Genomic DNA, 21,409 nt, shown 5'->3' with positions numbered 1-21,409 from the left:
CCATGGGCTATCAGAAATAGGGTAGATTACCCCTGCCTGCCATAACTTCATGACCTCCTTTTGTACCACTTCTTTCATGACGGGATTCAATCTTCTCTGAGCTTGAATGGAGGGTCTAGCATCCTCTTCTAACAAGATTTTATGCATGCATATGGATGAACTTATCCCCTTCAAATCAGCTAGGGTCCATCCAATGGCATCTTGATGAGTTTGTAGCACCTTGATCAATTCTTCTTCCTGTTCTTGGCTCAGGGCAGAGCTAATGATAACAGGATGGCTTTCATCACTACCCAAGTATGCATACTTGAGATTAGGGGGCAATGCTTTGAGCTCAGGTTTTGGTGCTTCCTTCTTTTCTTTCACTCTCTCTAGCATGCTTGGCATGGTTGTTTCAGCAGCCTTGATGTCACTAACTTCAATATCCTTGGTGAACTCCTCCTCTGCCACTTCCTTTGTTGTTTCCTCAAAGGTTTCTTGTACTGCAATGTCCACTACATCCACCCTCATTCATTCCTTTAGTGATTCTGATGGATAGCTCATTGCCTTGAATACGTTAAACACCAATTGCTCATCATGTAATCTAAGAGTGAGTTCACCCTTTTGGACATCTATGATGGCTCCAGCAGTAGCCAGGAAGGGTCTTCCCAGGATTATCGAAGCTTTGGCTTCTTCCTCCATATCTAACACCACAAAATCGGCAGGAAATATAAAATCTCCCACTTTCACCAACAAATCCTCAACTATCCCATGAGGGAATTTAAAAGTTCGATCTGCCAATTGGAGGGCCATTCTTGTTGGTTTGGCCTCCTCAATCTTCATTCTTCTCATCATTGTTAGAGACATCAAATTGATACTGGCCCCTAAGTCACACAAGGCCTTCTCCACCATGACTTCTCCTATGATGCAGGGAATCTGGAAACTGCCTGGATCCTTCAATTTTTGAGGCAATTTGTGTTGAATGATGGCACTGCATTCTTCAGTCAACAACACAGTTTCCTCATTTCTCCAGCTTCTCTTCTTGGTCATTAATTCCTTTAAGAATTTTGCATAGAGTGGCATTTGCTCTATTGCCTCAGCAAACGGAATGTTGATTTGAAGCTTCTTGAAAATCTCCAAAAATCTGGAGAATTGGCCATCCTTTTCACTTTTCATCAAACGTTGAGGATATGGTGCTTTGGGTGTATAAGGCTTCAGGACCTCTTTTTCTTTTTCTTTTGTTGCAGACGGTGTAGAAGATTGTCCATCTTCCTTGTCTCTCACATTTTCCTTTGCTTCATCCTCTGTGGTTTCCCTTGAGATCTCCTTTAGCTTCTTTCCACTTCTGAGGGTTATGGCCTTACATTCTTCCCTTGCAATAGCCTTGGCAGCATGAGAAACGCTTGGCCCATAGACAAATACCCAATTTGATTTTCTAGCTTCTGGATGGCAGCTCCTTGGTTTTCCAAGTTAGAATTTACTTCTTCCTTAAAGGCTTTCAATTCGGTTATGTCCTGACCCATGGTTGCAAGCATTCTTTCTATCCTGTTTAATTGATCTTGAAATTGTTGGTTCAGATTAGGTTGGGCAGGTTGATTATTTTGGCCATGATATGGTGGTTGGGAGTAAGTGTTTTGTATGGCTTGGTATGATCTTTGGTTGGAGTTTTGGTATGTGAAATTGTTATGTTGGTTGGGGTTGTAAGGTTTGTGGTTTTGTGGTTGGGTTTGCTGGTTTCCCCACCCAAAGTTTGGGTGGTTTTTCCAGCCTGGGTTGTAAGTGTTGGAATGTGGATCATATGGTTGCCTTTGTTGATTTCCCACATAGTTGGCATCTTCCCAATCACCTCCTTCAGTGCTTACCTCCTCTTGATCTTGTGTGTGTATTGCAGCCACTTGATTTGTTCCTAATTTCCTGGTGAGCTCTGCTAGTTGCTTGGCAAACACCTTGTTTTGGGCTAGAATTGTATCAATATGGTTCAGCTCCATGACTCCCTTAGTGTTGTGTCTCTCTGAAGCATAGTAGTACTCATTCTCAGCCACTGTCTCAATCACTTCAATGGCTTCTTCCACAGTCTTTTTCCTGTTCAATGAACCTCCTGATGAATGGTCTACAGCCTTCTTTGATTCATAAGAAAGTCCATCATAGAAAATATGCAATTGCACCCAGTCATGGAACATGTCTGGTGGGCATTTCCTTGTCAACTCCTTGAACCTCTCCCATGCCTCGTAGAGAGTTTCACCATCTTGTTGTCTAAAAGTCTGAACCTCAGATCGAAGCCTATTGACCTTTTGTGGGGGGTAGAAACGTGCCAGAAACTTGCTTTCCACCTCATCCCAGGTTGTTAGGCTTCCCCTTGGGAATGATTCCAGCCACTTAGCTGCCTTGTCCCTAAGTGAAAATGGGAACAAGAGCAGTTTATAGGCATCTTCCTGGACTCCATTGGACTTCACAGTGTCGCAAATTCTCAGGAATTTTGTGAGATGTTGGTTTGGATCTTCATTAGCACTCCCACCAAATGAACAATGATCCTCCACCAGTGATATTAGCTGTGGTTTGAGTTCAAAATTGTTGGCCTGAATGGGTGGTTTCTGAATGCTGCTACCACAATTCCCAGAGGTTGAGTTTATGTATGAACCAAGAACCCTCCTCTCGGGAATGGCATTGTTTCCATCAGCTCTCTCATGGTTGTGAACTTCTCTATCCATGTTGAGATCTAGAGCTTCCTCAAAACTGTCCTCAGATTCTCTTTCAGATTCTTCTTCTTCCAGTACTCTCTTCCCTCTTGCTTCCCTTCTAAGTTTATGAAGGGTCCTCTCTGGTTCGGTATAAGGAGGAGTTGATATCTCTCCTCTCCTACCTGTCATACAAGAACACAGCACAGGCAACACACAAGTGAAATACTCTTGGTTAATGGAAGAGTATGGTTAGAGCAGTTGAGGAATTAATTCAAATAGTTAGTGAGTCAGTGAGTTAGCTGCTTGAATTTAAAGGCATAAAGAAAGAAAGAAAGCAAGTAACAGAGTGCAGAAATTAAAATTCAACAAGTAACTTGAACTGAATTAACAAAACAAGAAAAATGCTCAATCTAGTTAACTTCCAATTTGAGAATTGTCAATCGAAAACCAATCCCCGGCAACGGCGCCATAAACTTGATGTGCTATAAACTTGATAGCCACGATTTTAGGAAATTGCACGATCGGCAAAAATTCCTTCCGGCAAGTGCACCGGTTATCGTCAAGTAAAAACTCACAATAGAGTGAGGTCGAATCCCACAAGGATTGGTTGAGTGAGCAATTCGGATTAGAAGTGTGTTCTAGTCGAGCGGAATCAAGATTTAGATGAGAATTGCGGAATGTAAAATTGGCGGGAAACATAAATGGCAAGAAATTGAAAGTGCGGAATCTTAAATTGCATGAATTTAATTGCAGAATGTAAAGAGAAAGTGGTAGATCAGAAATGGGGAATTCATTGGGTTTCAGGAGATATTGAGATCTTCGAATCAAAACATTTTTTATCCCTTCCTCAACCAATGCATTCATTGAATTTTGCTTGGCAATCTTATATGATTGGATCCCAATCCCTTGGCTCACCAATTCTCTCTAAAAACAAACAAATTCCCAATCCCTTGGTTTAAATGTTCATAAGAAGAGATAATGCTCGATCTCTGATTATACCACACAGTTTCATGAACCACAATTTGGTAGGATTACATGTCACAATATCCATCCAAACCCCAATCCAATTCACTGTGAGAAAGCTTCTCTAGCATGAATCCTCCATTCCTTTCCCAAGGTTCCGAAGGATTCCAATTATGGATAGTTTCTTTCCCAAGACAACTAACCAATGGAATTAGATCGAGAAGCTTTCTAACAAAATTCAAGAGAAAAGATTGAAGAAGAAGATAAAAACTATTATTGATTCATTGAATTACAATAGAGCTCCCTAACCCAATGAAAGGGGTTTAGTGAGTCATAGCTCTGAATTCAATTACCAAAAGTATGAAAAATGATCTAACTTCCCTTCTTTTTTTATCTTAAATTCTATCCTATTTATACACTTTCTAAATTGAGCTTCTGTTGTGTTTCTTGGGCTTTGAGGCCTTTCCCTGATTTCCTTTTGCTTTGGGTTTATGATCCATAATCCTGATGAGGCTGCTGATCCAATTCTGCAACATTCATTGAGCCAACTTAGTGCTAATCAAGTAATGACACATGACTCAACAAATTGAAATTCCAGACTTCCTCAATTCTTCAGGCCCAATCCCATAAACCATGATATTCAATTGGGTTTCATACCATAGTATATTTAAGTTAATATTTGTGCTCAAATGCTAACTTAAACTGCAATATTCTTGGCCCAGAAACCTTTTCAATTAGTGGCGTTTAAGTTGCAGTTTAAGCTTAAACTGCAACTTAAATGTTGGACACTTCCAGGAGGTAAAATTGTCGAACACGTTTAAGCTTCAGTTTAAGGTTAAACTGAAGCTTAAACGTGGGAATGGAAGAAAGCAATCCTGAAGTGTGAAATGTCGAACACGTTTAAGCTCCAGTTTAAGCTTAAACTGGAGCTTAAACGTGGAAATGAGGAAAGCAACCCCTGGAGGAAAATTGGGTCGAACACGTTTAAGCTCCAGTTTAAGCTTAAACTGGAGCTTAAACGTGGAATTGCAAAACGCAACCCTGGAGGAGAATGTCGAACACGTTTAAGCTCCAGTTTAAGGTTAAACTGGAGCTTAAACGTGGAAATGGCTCCCTGGTGCTTTCAATTCTGGCGTTTAACTTCCAGTTTAAGGTTAAACTGGAGGTTAAACGCCACTTTTGATATTCAAGCTTCCTTTATTGATTTTGTTGCTTCCTTGCCTAGCCTCTTCTTCCCTGAAATCATCCAAACAACTGCATCAAAGTCTTGCAAAATTTCATGAGAAATCTTTCATTCATAGCATTCAAGTAATATAACTAAAAACTCATGAAATTTGCATCAAAATCATACTGTTTGGATGGTTTATTGCGTTGTTATTCATTTAACCAATCTTGGTTACTTTAAGCTCAAGAAAATGCATAAAACAACTAAAACTAACAGAAAAATGCTAGTGAAACTAGCCTAAGATGCCTTGGCATCACTGCTCCCACAGTTGCCTAGGTTTGGATTGATGTAAGAGCCTAACACTCTTCTATCCTCCCCAGCATGATTTGCTCTACCTCCTCCCCCATGGTTATTAGCTTCTTCTTCATGTTGGTTTTCCATGTTGCCTTCCATGTTTAGTTCAAAGTGTTCCTCCTCCTTTTCAGCACCGATTGCACGTTTTGCTCTTGCTTCCCTCCTTAATCTAAGGAGGGTCCTCTCTGGTTCAGAATAGAAGGAAGTTGAAGCCCCGCTTCTTCTCCCTGTCATACAACCAACATGTACAAGCAAGTAACAATATGTGCAGATAGTAATACTGTCAGAATTACTGTTAGTTGTGAGTGATGCAATATATCAAATAGTTAGTGTGTTAGCAAACTGAATTGTAAATAACAAAGAAAAACGAAAAGAAAAAGAGGGGGAAGGGAAGAAGTTAACTAAAACAGAAAGTAAATTACTGAAACAGAAAGTTAATTCAACAAAACAAAAATGCTCAATCTAGTGATCTTCCAATCTAATCATTGTTGATGCACAATCAATCCCCGGCAACGGCGCCATAAACTTGATGCAGGTGGAAACTGTCTCTCAACAAATTTCCTTCGGCAAGTGTACCGAATTTGTCGTCAAGTAAAACTCACAATAGAGTGAGGTCGAATCCCACAGAGATTAACGGATTAAGCAATCAATGGTTAATTGATTATCCTAATTAGACGAATCATAATGGAGTGATAAGTAACAAGGAAATGTAAATGGCAGAAAAGTAAAGAAAGCAATAGAGTGCAGAGAAGTAAAATGGCAAGAAAAGTAAATGTAAGAACTAAAAATAAAATCAACATTGGGATCAAGAGATATTGCAATCCTCCGGATCAAGTTCATTCTCATCTCTTCCTCAATCATTCATTGATCTCCTTGGCAATCTTAAGTGATCGAATTACAATTCCTTGTAATTCAATCTCTCAAATCTTGATCAATAGCCAATTCCTTGGTCAATTGATCATGAGAAGAGATGAAGTAGGGTCACTGATTATACCACATGCATTCCCAAATCAAGTGTTGGAGGATTATAGTCACATATCCTTCCAAACCCAATTTGGTACAACATGAGAAAGCATTTCTAGCATGATCTTTTCATTCCTCTTCCAAGGTTCAGAAGAGATCCAAGTATGAATAGCTTCTTTTCCAAGATAACTACCCAATTGGATGAAGATCGAAAGCTTTCAAGCAAAATCAAGAGAAAAGATAGAAGAAGAAGAATAAGAACTACACTTAATCCATTGAATCACAATAGAGCTCTCTAACCCAATGAAAAGAGTTAGTTGGTCATTGATCTAATAAAATAGAAAAGAAAGAAAGTGCATAAAAGTAAAGATGAAGATTAAAACTAAAATTGAAACTTCAAAATTCATAAATGAAAAGTACAAACTAGAATTAAACTACTACTAAGAAAAGAAAAGAAAAGAAAAGGAAGAAGAGTGGTTGAGGGGAGGGGTCTGAAGACCCACTCCCCTTGGAGTGTGCCAATTCACAGAAGTTTGAATTGGTCTTCACTCTCTCCCCCTTCCTTCAATTTTCCCGGATCTAGAATGACTTGAATGTAAAAACTAAGGCCTTTATATAGGCTCTCCTAAATTACGAAATGAAATTAAAAGCAAATTACACTTAAATGAAAATTCCTATTCTAGATGCTTCTTGTGGCCTTGATTGGTTGAAAATTGTGGGCTTGCTTGCTTGAGCTTTGAAGTGGACTTGAGAGAGAAGTGATCCAATTGAGACCCATGGTGAAATGCTGCCCAATTGGTGTTTTTGGGGCTTAAAAGATGCCTCTTGTTTGTGCTCCAATTTCATGCCCAATATAGACTATTATATATCTTTGGAAAGCTCTGAATGTCAGCTTTCTAACGCAACTGGAATCACTTCAATTGGACCTCCGTAGCTCAAGTTATGCTCCTTTGAAATGGACATGATCGCTGGCATCGTCGCTAGCGTTAATGAAAAACTTGAGTGCCAATAACGCTAGCGACCAGGGCTTCATTATTGCCAGTTTCTGAAGCTTAAACTTAGTGTCCACCCCATACTATTATATATTTTTGGAAAGCTCTGGATGTCTACTTTCCAACGCTTTTGAAAGCGCATCATTTGGAGCTCTACAACTCGAGTTATACTTCTTGGAAGGTGAAGAGGTCAGTTGGCCTTAATACAGGTTGATACCATGTTCATCACTACACTTTCAAGGCAGGTTTTCTCCCTCAAATTTAGTGTCAACCATGTAGTGCCATATATGCTTGGAAAGCTCTGGAATCCTACTTTCCAATGCCACTGGAATCACCTCACTTGGAGCTTTGTGGCTCAAGTTATGCATGTTTGAAGAAGGCATGGTCATGCTGCCAGGTAGGACTTTTTGCCCACGTTAACTACCACGTTAACTAAGTTAACGTGGGAGTTAACGTGGCTCATTGTGGCTTGTGTGGGTTCCTTCCAACGTTAGTGACAATGTTGGGTGTCACTAACGTTGGCGATCACCTTTCTTCTTCACGTTAACTTCCACGTTAACTAAGCTAACGTGGGAGTTAACGTGGCTTCTTGGGGATAGTGTGGGTTTCTTCCAACGTTAGTGACAATGTTTGGTGTCACTAACGTTGTCGACAACCTTGTTTCTTCACGTTAGCTTCTACGTTAACTAGGTTAACGTGGGAGTTAACGTGGCTTCTTGTGACTTGGCCAACGTTAGTGATAAAGTTGAATGTCACTCACGTTGGCGTCCCCTTTTCTTCTTAACGTTAGAGGCTACGTTAACTAAGTTAACGTGGCAACTAACGTGGCCACTTATGAGCTTGGTCCAACGTTAGTGATAATGTTAAGTGTCACTAACGTTGGCTCCATTTCCTTTCTTCAAAGTTAATGCCACTAACTTTTCTCACTAACGTTGGGGCTTTCCTTCCTTCCACGTTAGTGCCCACGTTAGTGTAACTAACGTAGCCACTAATGTGACTCTTCTCTTCTTCTTTTGGCCTGAAGTCAATCAAACAAAGTGCATCAAAGTCTTGCTCTTAATCATGGGATCATGCATCATCCAATTTATCATATAATTCATGCATAATTCTCATGAAATCATTCAAAATTCACAATTTTTGTTTGAATCATGGTATGATTGTATTTTCAACCAAATACTTGCTTATTTCCTAAAAAAATGCATGAAACTACCCTAAAAACAGTAAAGAAAAGGTCAGTGAAACTGGCCAAAATGCCCTGGCATCAAAAATCAATAGAAAGAGGAGAAGGAAAAAATACAGTAACAATAACAATAATAAAAAAATGACGATGAGGATGAAACACGTGAAGAAGAAGAAGGAAAAACGCAAAGAAGAAGGAGAAGAAGAAGGAAGAGGAGGAGGAGAAGGAGGAACATGAAGCGCGCTATGAAAACCGTCGAGTAGGCGCGTGTTAACACGCTTGTATGGGTGAGCGTGCTTTTTGTTGGGTTTGTTCTAATTTGTATGATTTGTAAACTAAAATGACTTGTATATGTAGCACTCATTAGTTTTATAAGCCCTCCTAAAAGAAAAAATTAAATAAAAGACATATTAAAAAAATAATCGTGTATCAATTTCGTTAGGTAACTAACAATGGGTGCTCTTGTTGCAGGCAACTTCAGCCAACTCTTATTTGAGCTACACTCCAAAGTTCATGGAAAAAAAAATAAGGGATTGTGGATATTTTTTTTAGTAATTTGATTTTTTATTTTGTAAATATTGGATGTTTTTTTTATTTGTTAGGATTTGTGTGTTGGAAATTCATTATCAAGGAGGTGTGGATATTTCTTTCTTTATAATTAGATGTTTCTTTGTAATTGGATGTTTATTTCTTTGTAAAAAAAATTTGCAATCTAAACTCCAATATATTTTCTACTAAGGGACAAAAAAACATCCACAATATACCAAAAAATTTCAAATTATATCGAAAAAATCCAAATTACATGATAAAAAAATATCCAAATCACATTGAAAAAATCCCAAGCAAACTTAAATTGTTGCTTGTCCCCAAGCAACCCAAACAAAGTAGGACTAGAAAGAAGAGAAGGATACAATGAATCTCAGAGTTTTCAATGAAGCTCAGTTTTAATTGATGAGCGGGGCTAGTAACCATTTACTTCTGAACAGTTTTGGCATCTTACTATCCTTTGAAGCTCAGAAGTTTTGGTGTCTTTAGGAATTCAGAATTCGGATGATATTATTGACTCTCTTAGTTTAGTTCTTGTTGATTCTTTAACACAACTTCTTTTAGAGCCTGGCCGTGACCCTAAGCGCTTTGTTTTTTCGTATTACCATCGGATACATAAATGCCATAAACACTTAATTTGGTGAACTCAATTAGATTATGATTCAGCTTTGCTAGAATACCCAGTCAGTGGTGTCCAGAGTTCTGAGGCACACTCTTTTGCTTTGGATCACGACTTTAACTGCTCGTCTCAAGCTTTTCACTTGACACCTTCACACCACAAGCATTTAGTTAGGAGGAAGAGCTCATTTGAACTTTTTAGGCCAAGATTTTGTTTCTTTTGGGCCCTCCTAACCATTGATGCTCAAAGCCTTGGATCCTTGCTCTTGCCTTTTGATTTAAAGAACTATTGGCTTTTTTTTTCTTTCTTGCTATATTTTTTTCGCTTCTTTCTTTTTTTCTTTCTTTTTGCTACCTTTTCTTGCTTCAAGAATCCATATTTGGATTTTTTAGATCACCAATAATACTTTTTCTTTTTTATCATTCTTTCAAAAGCCAACACACTTTACTCCAACATCAAATATGCACTGTTGATTCATGCATTCAGAAAGTAAAAGTAATGCACCACATCAAATAATTGGACTATTCTTATTATATAACTCGAGTTCATGCATCTTACTTCTCTTTTTCAATTAAAATTTTTCTTTTAAGTATGGTGAGTGATGCATGAAAACTTGTCTCTCAACAAATTTCCCTTCGGCAAGTATACCGAATTGTCGTCAAGTAAAACTCACATAGAGTAAGGTCGAATCCCACAAGGATTGATTGGTCAAGCAACTTTAGTTAGAAGAATAGGCTAGTTGAGCTAAACAGAATTTAGATTGAGATGTAGAGATTTAAATGACTAGAAAGTAAATAACAGAATTTAAAGTGCAGAATCTTAAACGGGGAGTTGGGTAAGGAGCAAGAAATTAAATGACAGAAAGTAAATAGAATGGGTAAGATCAGAAATGGGGAAATCATTGGGTTTAGGAGATATTGCATTCTCCGGATCAAGTTCATTCTCATCTCTTCCTCAATCAATGCATTCATTAATCTCCTTGGCAATCTTAAGTGATTGGATTCCAATTCCTTGGCAATCCAATCTCTCTAAGCTTGAGCAATTGCCCAATTCCTTGATTTAATTGTTCATGGGAAGAGATGAAGTTTGGTCACTGATTATACCACATGTATTTCCAAATCAAAGTGTTGGGAGGATTAAATGTCACAATATCCATCCAAACCCCAATTTGGTCCAACATGAGAAAGCAATTCTAGCATGATCTCCTCATCCCTTTTCCAAGGTTCAAAGGAGATCCAATTATGGAGAGTTTCTTTTCCAAGAAAACTAACCAATTGAATTAAGATTGAAAGCTTTTTAGTAAGATCAAGAGAAAAGAAAGAAGAAGAAGAATGAAAACTATAATTGATCCATCAAATTACAACAGAGCTCCCTAACCCAATGAAAGGGGTTTAATTGTTCATAGCTCTAGGAATGAAAAATGGCAGAAAAGAAGAATCCATGCTAGAAGTACAGAAAAGTAAATATGCAGAGAGTAGTTCCCAAAAGTGCTAATCCCTTCTCTAGTTCAAACTACTCCTATATATACTACTCCTCATAATCTTCTAGTGAGTTCCTCAAGTCTTGGATGTGGGCTCTGGACCTTGAGTTAAAGCAATTCTCCTCTTTAGTGGGCCCAGCTTGCAGAGGAATATGAATTAAGCTTGGGCATTTAGTGAGATTAATGTTGAATACATTTTGGGTGCGAGAACGTTAGTGGCATTCACTTTTTCCACTAACGTTCCACCCTTATATACCCACGTTAGTCTTAACGTTAGAAATCTTAACGTGACTTCTAACGTTTCTTTCTCAATACTTGGCCAACGTAAATGGGACTCATTTTTCCCATTAACGTTGGCTTGTGCCCCTTTTCGCAAACGTTAATGGGAATCACTTTTCCCATTAACGTTGCTTGCCTCCTTGCCCCTATGTTAGATCTTACGTTAGCTTGGCTAACGTAGCTCTTAACATGGGTATCTATCACCTTCGAGAGCGTTAGTGACACTTACCTTTGTCACTAACGCTCCAATTGCCTTAAGTCCCTATGTTAGAACCCACGTTAACTAAGTTAACATGGCTCTTAACGTAGTAATGAAGCCATCTCCCAACGTTAGTGACAAAAGTGAGTGTCACTAACGTTGGTTCTTTGAATTCAACTCCATGTTAATTTTCACGTTAACAATCTTAACGTGAGAGTTAACGTAGGCAATGCTAATGATCCAACGTTAGTGACAAAAGTGAGTGTTTCTAACGTTGGCGTTGTTGATCCTCTTCCACGTTAGAGTTCACGTTAACTAAGTTAACGTGACTCTTAACGTGGGGCATTGCCTAGTTTTCCAACGTTAGTGGTGTTCACTTTTACCACTAACGTTGAGGAGAAACGTTATTGGAGTTCATGTTTCTCGTTAACGTGGAGTCTTCTTTTTTCTTCTACGTTAAGTACCACATTAACTTAGTTAACATGGCTCTTAACGTAAGCTATGAATGGCTTCGCAGGCGTTATTGGTGATCACTTTTCTCATTAACATTGCAAGCTCTTTACCATCCCACGTTAGTATTCACGTTGACTAAGTTAACGTGAATGCTAACGTGGTTCTTCCATGCTTCATTTGTCCTGAAATCAAGCAATTAAAGTGCATCAAAGCTCTAGCCAAAGTCATGAGATTATGCATCATCAAATTATCATGCAATTCTGGCAAAAATATCATGAAATCATGCAAAATTCACAATAGTTGCTTGAATCAATGTGTAAGTGTATATTCACCCAAAACTTGCCTTATTCACTAAGAAAATGCATGAAACTACCCTAAAATAGTAAAGAAAAGGTCAGTGAAACTGGCCTAAATACCCTGGCATCAGTGAGAGATGCATGGAATATTTCATAGCTTAAGACAAAACAAGGGATGATCATGCACTTAGAAACAGGAAAAAGACAATGAAATACAATGGAAAACAGAAGAATAACATAAGCAAAGGGGGTAATGGAACGTGACCACCTTAGTGACGGTGTTTACTGCTCCCTCTAGAGAATCCAATGGAGTGCTTGATTTCTTCTATATCACGCCCCTGTCTCTGTTGCTCTTCCCTCAAAGCTCCTTGATAATCTCTTGTTTCATGGAGGATGGTGGAATGCTCTTGGTGTCCTATCCTCAGCTGATCCATGTTGGAGCTTAATTCTCCTAGAGAAGTATTCAGTTGATCCCAATAATCATGGGGAGAAAAATACATCCCCTGAGGCATGATAAACCACTATTTTATGGTTTATAATGTGTTTAATTGTGTGGTTTTATCATGGTCTTTACCCACTTATTCATATAATTAGCATGCATTTATATTTCCTTCCTAAAATTATTACATGATTGAAAACATGCTTCTTTGGTCTTAATTTAGCTAATCTTAATCCTCTCTTATTACTATTCGATGCCTTGATCTGTGTGTTAAGTATTTCAGGCTTTATAGGGCATGAATGAGTGAGAGATTGGGAAGGAAGCTTGCCAAAATGGAAGAAACACAAGAAGTTGAGAAGATGACCAGCGAGAAGTGACGCGTACGCGTCAGCGACGCGACCGCGCAGAAGAAAGGAATCCGCAGTGACGCGGCCGCATGGCTCATGTGACCGCGTGGATTGGAAAAGCACAAGTGATGCGGAAGCGTGGACGACGCGAACGCGTGGCAGGAAAAAACGCGAATGACGCGTTCGCATGGATGACGCGATCGCGTGGCGTGCGCGATCTGCAGAATTACAAAAGTTGCTGGCAGAGATTCTGGGCCGCATCTCAACACAATTTTTGGCCCAGAAACACAGATTAAAGTCAGGGAACTTACAGAGACTCAGCATGCTCTGATAATTCACAATTTTAGTTTTAGATGTAGTATTAGTGAGAGAGGTTCTCTCCTCTCTCTTAGGATTAGGATTTAGGACTTCTCTTAGTTTTAGGAGTGACTCTCAATCCCAGGTTCAATGTTCTTTGTATTTATTTATTTTCAATGTTCCATGTTTAGATTGATTTTCTTAATTAATGTTATTTCAGATAATTCAGTTTATGATTGTTTTATTTATGAATGCTTTTTATTTAATTTAGATAGTTTCCCTTTTTGGCTTTGGTTAAATAATTGGTGACTCTTGAGTTATCAAATTCATTGTTGATTGAAAATTGGATTTCTTCATTTCATTAGTTCAAGTTTCAATAACTCTGACTTTTCCCAAGGAAAGACTAGGACCTGAGGAATCAAAATTAATTCATCCACTTAACTTACCTTCATAGTTAGAGGTTAACAAAGTGGGAGAAAAATCCAATTCTCATCACAATTGTTAAGGATAACTAGGATAGGACTTCCAGTTCTTATACCTTGCCAAAGGTTTATTTTATAGTTATTATTATTTTTTTTTACTTGTCATTCAACTAACCTTTTACCTTAATCCAAAACCCCAAAACACACTTTTTCATAACCAATAATAAGAACATATGGTGCACGAAATTGTGATCAATACTTTTCAAAACATAAACAATCCCTAGTAATGGCTCCAAAGACTTGGTGCTCACTACCATGGCATAAACACAACTTCGCACAACTAACCAGCAAGTGCACTGGGTCGTCCAAGTAATAAACCTTACGCGAGTAAGGGTCGATCCCACGGAGATTGGTGGTATGAAGCAAGCTATGGTCATCTTGTAAATCTCAGTCAGGCGGACTCAAATGGATATGGTGATAAACGAAAATACATAAAAGATAAAGATAGAGATACTTATGTACATCATTGGTGTAAGAGTTTCAGACAAGTGTATGAAGATGCCTTCCCTTCCGTCTCTCTGCTTTCTTACTGTCTTCATCCAATCCTTCTTACTCCTTTCCATGGCAAGCTCGTGTAGGGTTTCACCGTTGTCAATGGCTACCTCCCATCCTCTCAGTGAAAATACGTCCCTGATGCTCTGTCACAGCATAGGCTAATCATCTGTCGGTTCTCGGTCCGGCCGGAATAGAATCCAGTGATTCTTTTGCGTCTGTCACTAACGCCCCGCCTTTCGGAGTTTGAAGCACGTCACAGTCATTCAATCATTGAATCCTACTCAGAATACCACAGACAAGGTTAGACCTTCCGGATTCTCTTGAATGCCGCCATCAGTTCTTGCCTATACCATGAAGACTCTGATCTCACGGAATGGCTGGCTCGTTTGTCAGGCGAGCACTCGGTTGTCAGGCGATCAACCATGCATCATGCAATCAGAAATCCAAGAGATATTCACCAAGCCTCGAATGCTTGTAGAACAAGAATGGTTGTCAGTCACCTTGTTCATAGGTGAGAATGATGATGAGTGTCAATCATCACCTTCATCAAGTTGAATAACAAGTGATATCTTGGACAAAGAACAAGCGGAATTGAATAGAAGAACAATAGTAATTGCATTAATACTCGAGGTACAGCAGAGCTCCACACCTTAATCTATGGTGTGTAGAAACTCCACCGTTGAAAATACATAAGAACAAGGTCTAGGCATGGCCGAATGGCCAGCCTCCCAAAGTGATCAAAAGATTCAAAAATCTCAAGATGTCTAATACAATAGTAAAAGGTCCTACTTTATAGAAAACTAGTAGCCTAGGGTGTACAGTGATGAGTAAATGACATAAAAATCCACTTCCGGGCCCACTTGGTGTGTGCTTGGGCTGAGCAATGAAGCATTTTCGTGTAGAGACTTCTCTTGGAGTTAAACGCCAGCTTTTATGCCAGTTTGGGCGTTTAACTCCCATTTAGGTGCCAGTTCCGGCGTTTAACGCTGGAATTTCTTGAGGTGACTTTGAACGCCGGTTTGGGCCATCAAATCTTGGGCAAAGTATGGACTATCATATATTGCTGGAAAGCCCAGGATGTCTACTTTCCAACGCCGTTGAGAGCGCGCCAATTGGGCTTCTGTAGCTCCAGAAAATCCACTTCGAGTGCAGGGAGGTCAGAATCCAACAGCATCTGCAGTCCTTTTCAGTCTCTGAATCAGATTTTTGCTCAGGTCCCTCAATTTCAGCCAGAAAATACCTGAAATCATAGAAAAACACACAAACTCATAGTAAAGTCCAGAAAAGTGAATTTTAACTAAAAACTAATAAAAATATACTAAGAACTCAACTAAAACTACTAAGAACATACTAAAAACAATGCCAAAAAGCGTACAAATTATCCGCTCATCACAACACCAAACTTAAATTGTTGCTTGTCCCCAAGCAACTAAAGATCAAATAAGATAAAAAGAAGAGAATATGCAATGAACTCCAAAAACATCTATGAAGATCAGTATTAATTAGATGAGCGGGGCTTTTAGCTTTTTGCCTCTGAATAGTTTTGGCATCTCACTTTATCCTTTGGAACTCAGAATGATTGGCTTCTTTAGGAACTCAGAATCCAGATAGTGTTATTGATTCTCCTAGTTAAGTATGATGATTCTTGAACACAGCTACTTTATTGAGTCTTGGCTGTGGCCCAAAGCACTCTGTCTTCCAGTATTACCACCGGATACATACATGCCACAGACACATAATTGGGTGAACCTTTTCAGATTGTGACTCAGCTTTGCTAAAGTCCCCAATTAGAGGTGTCCAGGGTTCTTAAGCACACTCTTATGGCCTTGGATCACAACTCTTTTTTCTTTTTCTTTCTTTTTCATCAATTTTTTCGTTTTTCTCCTCTTTTTTTTTTCGTTTTCTTTTTCGTTTGCTTTTTTTTTTGTATTCACTGCTTTTTCTTGCTTCAAGAATCATTTTTATGATTTTTCAGATCCTCAGTAACATGTCTCCTTTTTCATCATTCTTTCAAGAGCCAACATTCATGAACCACAAATTCAAAAGACATATGCACTGTTCAAGCATACATTCAGAGAACAAAAGTGTTGCCACCACATCAAAATAATTAAACTGTTATAAAATTCAAAATTCATGCAATTCTTTTCCTTTTCGATTAAGCACGTTTTTATTTAAGAAAGGTGATGGATTCATAGGACATTCATAACTTTAAGGCATAGACACTAAGACACTAATGATCATAAGACACAAACATGGATAAACATAAGCACTAAAATTCGAAAAACAGAAGAATAAAGAACAAGGAAATCAAGGAACGGGTCCACGTTAGTGATGGCAGCTCTTCCTTCCTCTTGAAGGTCCTATGGAGTGCTTGAGCTCCTCAATGTCTCTTCCTTGCCTTTGTTGCTCCTCTCTCATGATTCTTTGATCTTCTCTTATTTCATGGAGGAGAATGGAGTGTTCTTGGTGCTCCACCCTTAGTTGTCCCATGTTGGAACTCAATTCTCCTAGGGAGGTGTTTAGTTGCTCCCAATAGTTTTGTGGAGGAAAGTGCATCCCTTGAGGTATCTCAGGGATCTCATGATGAGAGGGGTCTCTTGTGTGCTCCATCCTTTTCTTGGTAATGGGCTTATCCTCATCAATGGTGATGTCTCCCTCTATGTCAACTCCAACTGAATAACAGAGGTGACAAATGAGGTGAGGAAAGGCTAACCTTGCCAAGGTAGAGGACTTATCCGCCACCTTGTAGAGTTCTTGGGCTATAACCTCATGAACTTCCACTTCTTCTCCAATCATGATGCTATGGATCATGATGGCTCGGTCTAAAGTAACTTCGGACCGGTTGCTAGTGGGAATGATTGAGCGTTGGATAAACTCCAACCATCCTCTAGCCACGGGTTTGAGGTCATGCCTTCTCAATTGAACCGGCTTGCCTCTTGAATCTCTCTTCCATTGTGCGCCTTCTTCACATATGACTGTGAGGACTTGGTCCAACCTTTGATCAAAGTTGACCCTTCTTGTGTAAGGATGTTCATCTCCTTGCATCATAGGCAAGTTGAACGCCACCCTCACACTTTCCGGACTAAAATCCAAGTATTTCCCCCGAACCATAGTAAGATAATTCTTTGGATCCGGGTTCATACTTTGATCATGGCTCTTGGTGATCCATGCATTGGCATAGAACTCTTGAACCATCAAGATTCCAACTTGTTGAATGGGGTTGGTAAGTACTTCCCAACCTCTTCTTTGAATCTCATGGCGGATCTCCGGATATTCACCCTTTTTGAGTAAAAAGGGGACCTCGGGGATCACCTTCTTCAAGGCCACAACTTCATAGAAGTGGTCTTGATGCACCCTTGAGATGAATCTATCCATCTCCCATGACTCGGAGGTGGAAGCTTTTGCCTTCCCTTTCCTCTTTCTAGAGGTTTCTCCGGCCTTGGATGCCATAATGGTTATGGAAAAACGAAAAGCAACGCTTTTACCACACCAAACTTAAAATGTTTGCTCGTCTCGAGCAAAAGAAGAAAGAAGAGAGTAGAAGAAGAAGAAATGAGGAAGAGGGAGATGGTGGTGTATTCGGCCAAAGAGGGGGAGAAGTGGTGTTTTGGTTGTGTGAAAATGAAGGAGTGAAGAAGGGTATTTATAGGAGAGAGGGAGATGGGGTTCGGCCATATTGGGTGGGTTTGGGAGGGAAAGTGGTTTGAATTTGAAGGGTGAGGTTGGTGGGGTTTTATGAAGGATGGATGTGAGTGGTGAAGAGAAAGATGGGATTTGATAGGTGAAGGGGTTTTGGGGAAGAGGTATTGAGGTGATTGGTGAATGGGGGAAGAAGAGAGAGTGGTGGTGGGGTTGGTGGGGATCCTGTGGGGTCCACAGATCCTGTGGTGTCAAGGAAAAGTCATCCCTGCACCAAATGTTGCTCAAAATCATGTTTTGAGCCATTTCTGGCGTTAAACGCCGGGCTGGTGCCCATTCCTGGCGTTTAACGCCAGGTTCTTGCCCTTTTCTGGCGTTTAACGCCAGTCTGGTGCCCCTTTCTGGCGTTAAACGCCCAGAATGGTGCCAGACTGGGCGTTAAACGCCCAACTGCTAGGTTTACTGGCGTTTGAACGCCAGCAACATCTTCCTCCAGGGTGTGCTGTTTTTCTTCCTGTTTTTCATTTTGTTTTTGCTTTTTCAATGGATTTTGTGACTTCTTATGATCATCAACCTACAAAAAACATAAAATAACAAAAGAAACTATATAAATTATAATCATTGGGTTGCCTCCCAACAAGCGCTTCTTTAATGTCAGTAGCTTAACAGAGGGCTCTCATGGAGCCTCACAGATACTCAGAGCAAATGTTGGAACCTCCCAACACCAAACTTAGAGTTTGAATGTGGGGTTTCAACACCAAACTTAGAGTTTGGTTGTGGCCTCCCAACACCAAACTTAGAGTTTGACTGTGGGGGCTCTTCTTGACTCTGATTTGAGAGAAGCTCTTCATGCTTCATCTCTATGGTGACAGAGGGATATCCTTGAGCCTTACACACAAAGGATTCTTCATTCACTTGAATGATCAGTTCACCTCCATCAACATCAATCACAGCCTTTGCTGTGGCTAGGAAGGGTCTGCCAAGGATGATGGTTTCATCCATGCACCTCCCAGTCTCTAGGACTATGAAATCAGTAGGGATGTAATGGTCTTCAATCTTAACCAAAACATTCTCTACAAGTCCATAAGCTTGTTTTCTGGAGTTGTCTGCCATCTCTAGTGAGATTTTTGCAGCTTGTACCTCAAAGATCCTTAGCTTCTCCATTACTGAGAGAGGCATGAGGTTTACACTTGACCCTAAGTCACACAGAGCCTTCTTGAAGGTCATGGTGCCTATGGTACAAGGTATGGAAAACTTCCCAGGATCTTGTCTCTTTGAGGTAATTTCTGCCTAGACAAGTCATCCAGCTCTTTGGTGAGCAAAGGAGGTTCATTCTCCCAAGTCTCATTTCCAAATAACTTGTCATTTAGCTTCATGATTGCTCCAAGGTATTTAGCAACTTGCTCTTCAGTGACATACTCATCCTCTTCAGAGGAAGAATACTCATCAGAACTCATGAAAGGCAGAAGTAAGTCCAATGGAATCTCTATGGTCTCATTTTGAGTCCCAGATTCCCATGGTTCCTCATTGGGGAACTCATTGGAGGCTAGTGCACACCCATTGAGGTCTTCCTCAGTGGCGTTCACTTCCTCTCTATCCTCTCCAAATTCGGCCATATTGATGGCTTTGCACTCTCCTTTTGGATTTTCTTCTGTGTTGCTTGGGAGAGTACTTGGAGGGAGTTCAGTAACTTTCTTGCTCAGCTGTCCCACTTGTCCTTCCAAATTTCTAATGGAGGACCTTGTTTCATTCATGAAACTTTGAGTGGTTTTAATTAGATCAGAGACCATGGTTGCTAAGTCAGAGGGGTTCTGCTTAGGATTCTCTGTCTGTTGCTGAGAAGATGATGGAAAAGGTTTGCCATTGTTAAACCTGTTTCTTCCACCATTATTATTGAAACCTTGTTGAGGTCTCTCTTGATTCTTCCATGAGAGATTTGGGTGATTTCTCCATGAAGAATTATAGGTGTTACCATAGGGTTCTCCTAGGTAATTCACCTCTTCCATTGAAGGGTTCTCAGGATCATAAGCTTCTTCCTCAGATGAAGCCTCCTTAGTACTGCTTGGTGCATTTTGCATTCCAGACAGACTTTGAGAAATCAAATTGACTTGTTGAGTCAATATTTTATTCTGAGCCAATATGGCATTCAGAGCATCAATCTCAAGAACTCCTTTCTTCTGACTTGTCCCATTGTTCACAGGATTCCTTTCAGAAGTGTACATGAATTGGTTATTTGCAACCATTTCAATGAGCTCTTGAGCTTCTGTAGGCGTCTTCTTCAGATGAAGAGATCCTCCAGCAGAGCTATCCAAAGACATCTTGGACAGTTCAGAGAGACCATCATAGAAAATACCTATGATGCTCCATCCAGAAAGCATGTCAGAAGGACATTTTCTGATTAATTGTTTGTATCTTTCCCAAGCTTCATAGAGGGATTCTCCATCCTTCTGTCTGAAGGTTTGGACTTCCACTCTAAGCTTACTCCATCTTTGTGGTGGAAAGAACTTTGCCAAGAAGGCATTGACTAGCTTTTCCCAAGAGTCCAGGCTTTCCTTAGGTTGAGAGTCCAACCATATTCTAGCTCTGTCTCTTACAGCAAAAGGGAATAGCATCAGTCTGTAGACCTCAGGGTCAACCCCATTAGTCTTGACTGTGTCACAGATTTGCAAGAATTCAGCTAAAAACTGATGAGGATCTTCCATTGGAAGTCCATGGAACTTGCAATTCTGTTGCATTAGAGAAACCAATTGAGGCTTAAGCTCAAAGTTGTTTGCTCCAATGGCAGGGATAGAGATGCTTCTCCCATAAAAATCAGGAGTAGGTGCAGTAAAGTCACCCAGCACCTTCCTTGCATTGTTTGCATTATTGTTATTTTCGGCTGCCATGTCTTCTTCTTCTTTGAAGAATTCGGTCAGGTCCTCTAAAGAGAGTTGTGCTTTGGCTTCTCTTAGCTTTCTCTTCAAGGTCCTTTCGGGTTCAGGGTCAGCTTCACAAAGAATGCCTTTGTCTCTGCTCCTGCTCATATGAAAGAGAAGAGAACAAGAAAATGTGGAGTCCTCTATGTCACAGTATAGAGATTCCTTGAGGTGTCAGAGGAAAAGAGAAATAGAAAGAAGAAGAAGAAGAAGAATTCGAACTTTACTTAGATAAGGTTCGAATTGTGCATTAAGAAGGAGTGGTACTCCATAAATAGAAGGATGTGGGAAGGAGGGAAGTAATTTTTTTTTTTCGAAAATTAATTAAAATATTTTGAAAAACATTTTTGAAAAACACTAATTGATTTTCGAAAACGAAAGTGGAAAAGAAATCAAGTGATTTTTGAAAAAGGATTTGAAATTAGAAGTTAAAAAGATTTGATTGAAAACTTATTTTGAAAAAGATGTGATTAGGAAGATATGATTGGTTTTTAAAAAGATGTGATTGAGAAGATATGATTTGAAAACAATTTTAAAAAGATTTGATTTTAAAAATAAATGACTTGCCTAACAAGAAAAGATATGATTCAAACATAAAACCTTCCTCAACAGAAAAGGCAAAAAATGTTCAATCAAATCATTAATTGTTAGT

General features: G+C 39.5%; 2 non-coding genes across 2 annotated transcripts; both read left to right on the top strand.

Moving 5' to 3' along the window:
- The first annotated feature begins 2,154 nt into the window (after positions 1-2,154).
- Positions 2,155-2,258, top strand: LOC130977283 (small nucleolar RNA R71). The gene has a single exon (XR_009084983.1). It is a non-coding gene; the product is annotated as a small nucleolar RNA R71 (small nucleolar RNA).
- Positions 2,259-20,214: 17,956 nt separating this feature from the next.
- On the top strand, positions 20,215-20,322 carry LOC130978671 (small nucleolar RNA R71). The gene has a single exon (XR_009086290.1). It is a non-coding gene; the product is annotated as a small nucleolar RNA R71 (small nucleolar RNA).
- Positions 20,323-21,409: the final 1,087 nt, after the last annotated feature.

This window comes from Arachis stenosperma, chromosome 4 (genome assembly GCF_014773155.1).
Source record: "Arachis stenosperma cultivar V10309 chromosome 4, arast.V10309.gnm1.PFL2, whole genome shotgun sequence".
Taxonomy (NCBI): Eukaryota; Viridiplantae; Streptophyta; class Magnoliopsida; order Fabales; family Fabaceae; genus Arachis; species Arachis stenosperma.
The sequence above is the reverse complement of the archived record's forward strand: the minus strand, read 5'-3'. Positions and strand labels throughout refer to the sequence as shown.